Here is a 7966-nt window from a genome sequence, read left to right as displayed (position 1 = left end):
CTCTCTCTGTCCCTCTCCCTCTTTTCATCCCTCTCTCCATTTCTCCCTGTCTCTCTCTCCCTCTACCCTTTCTTCTGTTTCTCCCAACCCTCCCCCCTCTCTCTTTCCTCCACTTCACACTTTCCTTGGTGCTCACTCACTCTCTCCTTGCAATATTCAACCTCCCTGATGCAGCCACTTCTCCTGTTTCCCTAAGCCTGCCATCAGCCCCAGCTGCCCCAGGGGACACTGTTGCTTCTGTCTTAATGCTATTGCTGCTGCTAGGATCACAGGATCTGAAACCTTTTGAATTCTTACAAAGATTTATAATAAAGGAAAAACTCTCTCTCTCTCTCTCTCTCTCTCTCTCTCTCTCTCTCTCTCTCACACACACACACACACACACACACACACACACGGATATGGTCCTATCCTAGGAGCAGACTTGCCTAGGTAGACCACGCATTCATGGCTTGTAGTCCCCTCCCCCTGACTTTTTGGACAGCTCAGAGAATTGTCCTAATCCTCCAAAGCCAAAAAGAAGGGTAGCCCTGAGGGAATGGGTCACCCCTTTAGTATATCCACTGAGTTCTGATCTAGAGGAAGCTCAGTGGTGCAATGGGTAGAGCACTTTCCTTGGAGCAAGGAAGACCTGAGTTTAAATCCAGCCTCAGATACATACTAGCTGTGTGACTTAAGTCACAACCTTTGTCTGCCTTATTTTCTTTTTTTTTAATTTTTTATGGTATTATTTATTTATTTTTTTGTTTTCAACATTTACTTCCACAAGATTTTGAGTTCCAAATTTTCACCCCATCTCACCCCTCCCCCCACCCCAAGATGGCATGCATTCTAAATACCCCTTCCCCTAGTCTGCCTTCCCTTCTATCTCCCCCTGCACCTTCTCTATCCTCTTCCCCTTCAATTTTCCTGTAGGGCAGGATGGATTTCTGTACCCCATTTCCTGTATTTCTTATTTTCAAGTTGCATGTGAAAACATTTTTTTAAACATGTGTTTTTAAAACTTTGGGTTCCAAATTTTCTCCCTTCCTCCCTCCCCACCCACCCTCATTGATAAGGCAAGCAACTAAATATAGGTTATATATGTGCAGGTATGCATAACACTTCCATAGTAGACATGCTGTGAAAAACTAACTCTATTTCCCTTAACCTTATCCTGCCTACCCATTTATTCTATTCTTTCTTTTGACCCTGTCTGTCCTCAAGTATTTGCTTCTGATTACTCTCTTTCCCAATCTGCCCTCCTCTCTATCATTCCCCTACTCTCTTGTCCCCTTCCCCCCCCCCCATTTTCCTGTAGGGTAAGACAGATTTCCACATCCTATTGAGTGTGTATGTTATTCCCTCCTTAAGTCAAATCCTATGAGAATAAGATTCATTCATTTCCTCTCACCTTCCCCCGGTTCCCCTCCACTCTAACAGCCTTTTCTTTTCTGTTTTTTTGTGAGATAATTTACCCCATTCTACCTTTCCCTTTCTCCTTCTCCTAATACAATTCTCTCTCACCCCTTAATTTTATTCTCCAGTTATGACCCCTTCATCTTCAACTCACCCTGTGCCCTCTATCTATCTATATCTATATATACATACATATAATTTTTTCTCCTCCAACTACCCTAGTACTGACAAAGGTCTCATGAGTTCCAAATATCATCTTTCCATGCAGGAATGTAAACAGTTCAACCGTAGTAAGTCTCTTATGATTTTCTATTTCCTGTTTACCTCTTCATGTTCCACTTGAGTCTTGTATTTGAAAATCAAATTTTCTATTGAGCTCTGGTCTTTTCATCAAGGATACCTGAAAGTCCTCTATTTCACTGAATGACCATTTTTTCCCTGCAGGATTATACTCAGTTTTGTTGGATAGGTGATTCTTGGTTGTAATCCTATCTCATTTGCCCTCTGGAATATTATATTCCACTCCCTGCGGTCCCTTAATGTAGAAGCAGCTAAATCTTGTGTTTTCCTGATTGTGTTTTCACAATACTTGAATTGTTTCTTTCTGGCTGCTTGCAATATTTTCTCCTTGACCTGGGAACTCTGGAATTTGGCTACAATATTCCTAGGAGTTTTCCTTTGGGGATCTCTTTCAGGAGGTGATCGGTGGATTCTTTCAATTTCTATTTTGATCTCTGGTTCTAAAATATCAGGGCAGTTTTCCTTGATAATTTCTTGAAAGATGATGTCTAGGCTCTTTTTTTGATCATGGCTTTCAGATAGTCCACTAATTTTTAAATTCTCTCTCCTGGATCTATTTTCCAGGTCAGTTGTTTTTCCAATGAGATATTTCACATTGTTTTCTAATTTTTTATTCTTTTGGATTTGTTTTACAGTGTCTTGATTTCTCATAAAGTCACTAGCTTCCAATTGCTCTATTCTAATTTTTAAGGAAGTATTTTCTTCAGTAATCTTTTGGACTTCCTTTTCCATTTGGCCAATTTTGCTTTTTAGGGCATTCTTCTCCTCATTGGCTTTTTGGACCTCTTTTGCCATTGGGGTTAGGCTATTTTTTAAGGTGTTATTTTCTTCAGTATTTTTTTGGGTCTCCTTTAGCAAGCTGTTGACTTGTTTTTCATGATTTTCTTGCATCACTCTCAGTTTTTCCTCTACTTCTCTTACATGCTTCTCAAAATCCCTTTTGAGCTCTTCCAAGGCCTGGGACTGATTCATATTTTTCTTGGAGGCTTTGGATGTAGGAGCTTTGGCTTTGTTGTCTTCTTCTGGTTGCATGCTTTGATATTCTTTGTCACCAAAGTAAGATAGTATAGTCTGACTCTTCTTGCGCTGCTTACTCATGATCCTGGCCAATTACTTGAGTTTTAAACTCTTTGTTAAGGCAAAAGTCTGCTTCCAATGTGAAGAGTGTACTGTCCCAAGCTTAGGAGGTTTGTACAGCTGTTTTCAGAGCTACTTCTAGGGACCTGAAAATTTTCAGGTCTTCCAAGGTGCTATGATAAGGGGCGAGGTGTTTTCTCTCCACCACCACAACAAGCTCCACCAGGCCAGCACTCCTCGTCGCCCCAGGATCACCCGTCAGAACTGTGACCCAGATCCAAGCACGGGTAAAGCAAGAGATTCCTGCCTCAGCACTGGCAAAGAGATCCCTGCAATCCCCTTCTGATCAGCCACTTGATTTCCCCTCAGTCTGTGGGTCACAAGCTCAGGGAACAGCTGCGGCCCCTAGGGGCGGCTGAGACCCAGCTCCTTCTCTCACCGCAGTCACAGACTTTTCCCACTGACCTTCCAAGTTGTCTTTGGTGTTTGTTGGTTGAGAAATCTAGAAACCGCCACAGCTGCCTGCGATTCAGTCCTCTGAGGCCTGCTCCAGGGTCGCTGTGGCCTGCGCACCCATACTGAACCTCGCTCCTTTCTCAGCCCAGAGTGATATACCTTTCCGATCAGCCATCCAGGTTGTCTTTGGCTGGAAATTTGTTTTGCTCTGTCTTTTTGTGGGTTCTGCTGCTTTAGAATTTGTTTAGAGTCATTTTTTATAGATATTTGGAGGGGTTTGGGGGGAGAGCTCACTGCTTTCCCTCCACCATCTTGGCTCCGCCTCTTATTTTCCTCAACAATAATGGTACCGCCCTCACAGTGGCATTATGAGGATAAATTGAGATAATATTTGTAAAGCAGAGATAATAAATTCAATTTTGAAAACATTGCGGTTGGTATTTCTCTAGGACGTTCAGTTTCAAATGTCTAATAGACAATTTTGATTCAGGACTAAATCAGTCTTGGGGGAGACTAGGGCTCTCTATATAGATCTAGGAATTGTCTTCATAGAAATGGTAACTGAATTCATGGAAGCTGATTGTGTTGCAGAGAGAAAGAAGGGGGGAGAAAGAGAGAGATACAGAGAAGAGAAAGAGAAGAGAGAAAAAAGAGGAGGGGAAAAAATAGAGAGAAGAGAGAGGAAGAAGAGAGGACAGAGGAAAGATGGAGAAATAGAGAAAGAGATGGGGGAGAGAGAGAGAGAGAGACAGAGAGACAGAGAGAGAGACACAGAGAGAGGATAGGAGAAGAGAAAAAAGACAAAAGAGAGAGGAGAAAGAGAAAGGAAGAGAAAGAAAATAAAGAGGAGACAGAAAGAGACCAAAGAGAGAAGAGAGAAAGAGGACAGAGTAGAGACAGAGAAATAAAGAGGTAGAGAAAGAGAGAAAGAGAGAGAGAGAAGAAAAAAGATGAAAGGGAGAAGACAGAAAGAAAAAGGGAGAGAGAAAAGAGAGGAGAGAGAAAGAGAGAGGAAAGAGAGAGGACAGAGAAATAGAGAAAGAAGTGGAGAGAGAAAGAAAGAGAGGGAGGAAAAGGACAGATGGGAGACATAGATAGAGAAAGAGGAGGGGAGAGCGAAAGAGAGAGACACATAGAGACACAGAGAGAGTACATGTATAGAGTACAAAAAGAGAAAAGTGCTTAGGATAGGTTCTTCAGGGATACTGCCAATTAGGAGCCATGATGTAGATGATATGCCAGCTAAGGGGACAGGAAAGGAGTGGCCATACAGGTAGACAGAGAGCCAGGAGACAGTAGTATCCCAAAAGCCCAGAGAGGAAAGGAGACGGTGGTCAATAGTATCAAATGCAGCAAGAAGGGCAAGTAGGATGAGGGCTGAGAAAAGACTGTTACATTTGGTGATTAGAAGATCATTGGTAATTTCAGAGAGGGCCCTTCCAGTTGGATGATGTGATCAGAAGCCAAATTGCAAAGAGGAGAAGTGAGGGAGAGAAGAGAGAAAGGAAGCAAGTACAGGCAACTTAGAGCTTAGCTGAGAAAAAGGACAATACAGAGCTATATGACAATAACTTGATGGATTGCTAGTGTCTAGGGAAGGGGTATTTTTTTGAGGATGAGTTGATGTGGGCTTGACTAAAGACCATAAGAAAGGAACCAGCTGATAGGGAGAGGATGAAGACTAGAAAGAGTTGAGGATGCAATCTACAGGAGAGGACAGGAGGGCACAGGATCAAGCAGAAGTATAGAGAGTCATTTTAACAAGAAATGATACCTTGTTGTCAGAATGGGGCAAAGGAGGAGAGAGTGGATACGGGGTGCCCTCAAAAGACTCCGAGTTAAACAGAAGGGAAGATGAGCAAGCTATGTCCAACAGCTTCAATGTCTTCAGAAAAGTAAGAAGACAAGGTCTCTCAGCCGAGAAAGGAGGGAAGGTAGGAAGAAGTGTGGGATTGAGGAGGAAAGAGACAGTCTGGAATAGCTTCTGTGAGGACTGAGATAGGGAATCAATTCAGGAGGAAAAACAGGCTTGCCTTGCTGTAGGAAGGACTCCAATGAAGTTGGACACAATGAATTGATAATGTACCCAGTCAGAATAGTTGTCTGAATATAATCATGGCACACTGTTGGATTCTGTTGAGCTTCAATAGATGGCTTTGCATTGCTACAGTCCTTTGATTTAGGCCTAATAGACGTGAATTTTTTGTTTTAAGTATTTTCAAACTAAAATCAGCTCTCCTTTTGTCTCTAAATGGATTTACTCCCCATTGGGTTACTGACCCCTAATCCCAGAGTTGAGCCAGAAGGGGGTCTAGGCCAAACAGAGAAAAGATAAATGAGCCTGAAGATGGGCTTTCCTTTGGGGGGCTAATTAACACAAATGCTGTTTACAATCTGGACATGTACTCCACCTAAATAATTACTTTGTTGACATCCCACACCCCCTAATTAGTGGTATATTGGGAAGAATCCTCATACATACATCCTACTTCCCCACACCCAGGCAAGTTACATCAGGTTTAAGGTACTATTTGGACCTAACAACATTAACCACTACTGGTCCTGAGCGACTGGGGCACTGTGCCCACTCTCTTTCTATTAAAAGACCAATCTGTTCTAGACTCATACATGAAGTCCTACCTGGTTAAGTTGGTAAGAGATTCTGTCTTTAATGAGGAGTAGACTTTTCCCCACACACACTCTTTAACTCATTGCACTCCTATCCTGATGTCCTGGGGACAATTTACTTAAAGCTGAAGTTTTGGCTCATCTAGGTCTCCAAAAAAGAGGACAGAAGAATACTCAATGACAATGTGAATCAGGTATGAGACAGGTATTTGTTTCCTCCCCACAAAAGAAATACTAAGCAGAGAGCATTCACAGTAGCGTATTTCCAGAAAGACAAAATAAGATTTAGTAATTTATTATACTGAAAGTTACATTATATCATATCATATCATATCATATCATATTATGTCATGTTAAATTATGTTATGTTATGTCATGTCATGTTATGTTATATTACATTATATTACATTCAATTACATTTTATTTATTGATATGTTATGTTATATCATATCATATTACAGTTATCATACATTAGAACATAAAGTCTGCATGACTTTTGAATCAACGTTGTTTACATTTCCCCTAGAGTCTGCACTGTCCCCTCAAAGTCCATCTCTGTAGACCAGCCAAAGTCAGAGTCTTGTTCATGGAAAATCCAGGAGGTCAGTGTCACTGGATCAAATAGAATGTGTTGAGGAGTACTATGTAAGAAGACTGAAAAGGTAGAATAAGGCTAGGTCATGAAGGGCCTAAAATGAATGAATTTGTTATTCCTTGGGTTTTCTGCAAGAATTTGGTCTGTGGTTGGGTTATTTAGGAATAGTAAGCATCATGAATTATCACTGTTGCCCTGAGAACTTTTTTCTTCCAGTTTTCTTATTATATCAAACTCTATACCACAAGCAGTAAGTAGATGATTTGAAGAAGCTGGTGGACATAAAATTTTGGAGGCATTTTGTTCAGAGGTGATATTGAGGCCTTTTCTTCTCTGTTAAAATCCCACATTGTGTGGAAATGCCAACTTTTTCCTTGGCCACAAATAGTTCATCTGCCTAGGGAACTACTTGACAGAGAGAGCTGATGGCTTTGCAAATTTATAATTCCAGATCAATCTTTCATCATCATAACATTATTGTTCTTCTATAAATTCCAGGAAAAGATTGCTGATTCAAACTACTACCATTTAAAATAACAAACAGATCTGTTATGATGGAACCCCATAAAAATGCAATGTGCTCTTTTTTCCCCCAAAGAAGATACTGAATGTGTAGTGTGCCAGTGTGATAAAGTTTCAACTCAATCAACCAGTCTTCATTTATTAAGCAAACTACAATGGGCCGGGCTTTCCAGGGTCTAGGAATGAAGTCAGAGAGTGAGTTAGCATTTAAGCACTTACTATGTGCCAGGTACTTATGCTAACCTCTGGGGATACAAAGAAAGGCAAAAAGTCACCAACAAGAATTAAATAGTGTCTGTCTTCAAAGAACTCACATTCAGGTGCAATGGTTGCAGACAGTATTTCCTTGGTTGTATGTGTACCTTGTCCTTAATACATGGTGTTATAAGGGACCTCAGAGACACTTATGCTAAGAATAAGCAAACACCTACTTCACAGAAGTTGAAATGTGACCTTCTTAATACTCTATTTTTCCTAGGCTCCAGACTGGGATGGCCGCCTTTGGAAGCTCCAGGGCACTGTAGCCTGTATACACATTGGCCAAGTTATCATGTCAATTCAAACCAAGGTCCAGAATAAAGAACATGTGATTGAAGCTTTGCATAGAGCCAAGTTCAAGTTCTCTGGTCACCAGAAGATCCACATCTCCAAGAAACTGGGTTTCACCAAGTTCAATGCTGATGAGTTTGAGGATATGATAGCTGAGAAGCGTCTCATTCCTGATGGCTGTAGGGTTAAGTACTTCCGCAGCCAGAGGCCGTTGGACAAATGGCAGGCACTCCATTCATGAGGGGTGCATGCTGTGACATCTACCTTTCGCAGGCATAAATAAACTAGCTACTGCTACTTGAAAAAAAAAACTTACATTCCATCAGTGGAACCAGCTTGTACATGTACTATACTTTGCAGACCCATGATTTCATCTCTGTGTCTGCCTACGGGGATCTCATTTCCTCTGAGTTACAATTCTGGTCAGTCATTTAGAACACT

The 7966-nt window shown here is 41.4% G+C and overlaps 1 non-coding gene across 1 annotated transcript; it reads left to right on the top strand.

Annotated features, from left to right (window-relative positions):
• The first annotated feature begins 7275 nt into the window (after positions 1-7275).
• Positions 7276-7382, top strand: LOC114037681. Its single transcript, XR_003568487.1, has one exon. It is a non-coding gene; the product is annotated as a small nucleolar RNA SNORA70 (small nucleolar RNA).
• Positions 7383-7966: the final 584 nt, after the last annotated feature.

Source organism: Vombatus ursinus, unplaced genomic scaffold, assembly GCF_900497805.2.
Source record: "Vombatus ursinus unplaced genomic scaffold, bare-nosed wombat genome assembly UNPS02010461.1, whole genome shotgun sequence".
Taxonomy (NCBI): domain Eukaryota; kingdom Metazoa; phylum Chordata; class Mammalia; order Diprotodontia; family Vombatidae; genus Vombatus; species Vombatus ursinus.
The sequence above is the reverse complement of the archived record's forward strand: the minus strand, read 5'-3'. Positions and strand labels throughout refer to the sequence as shown.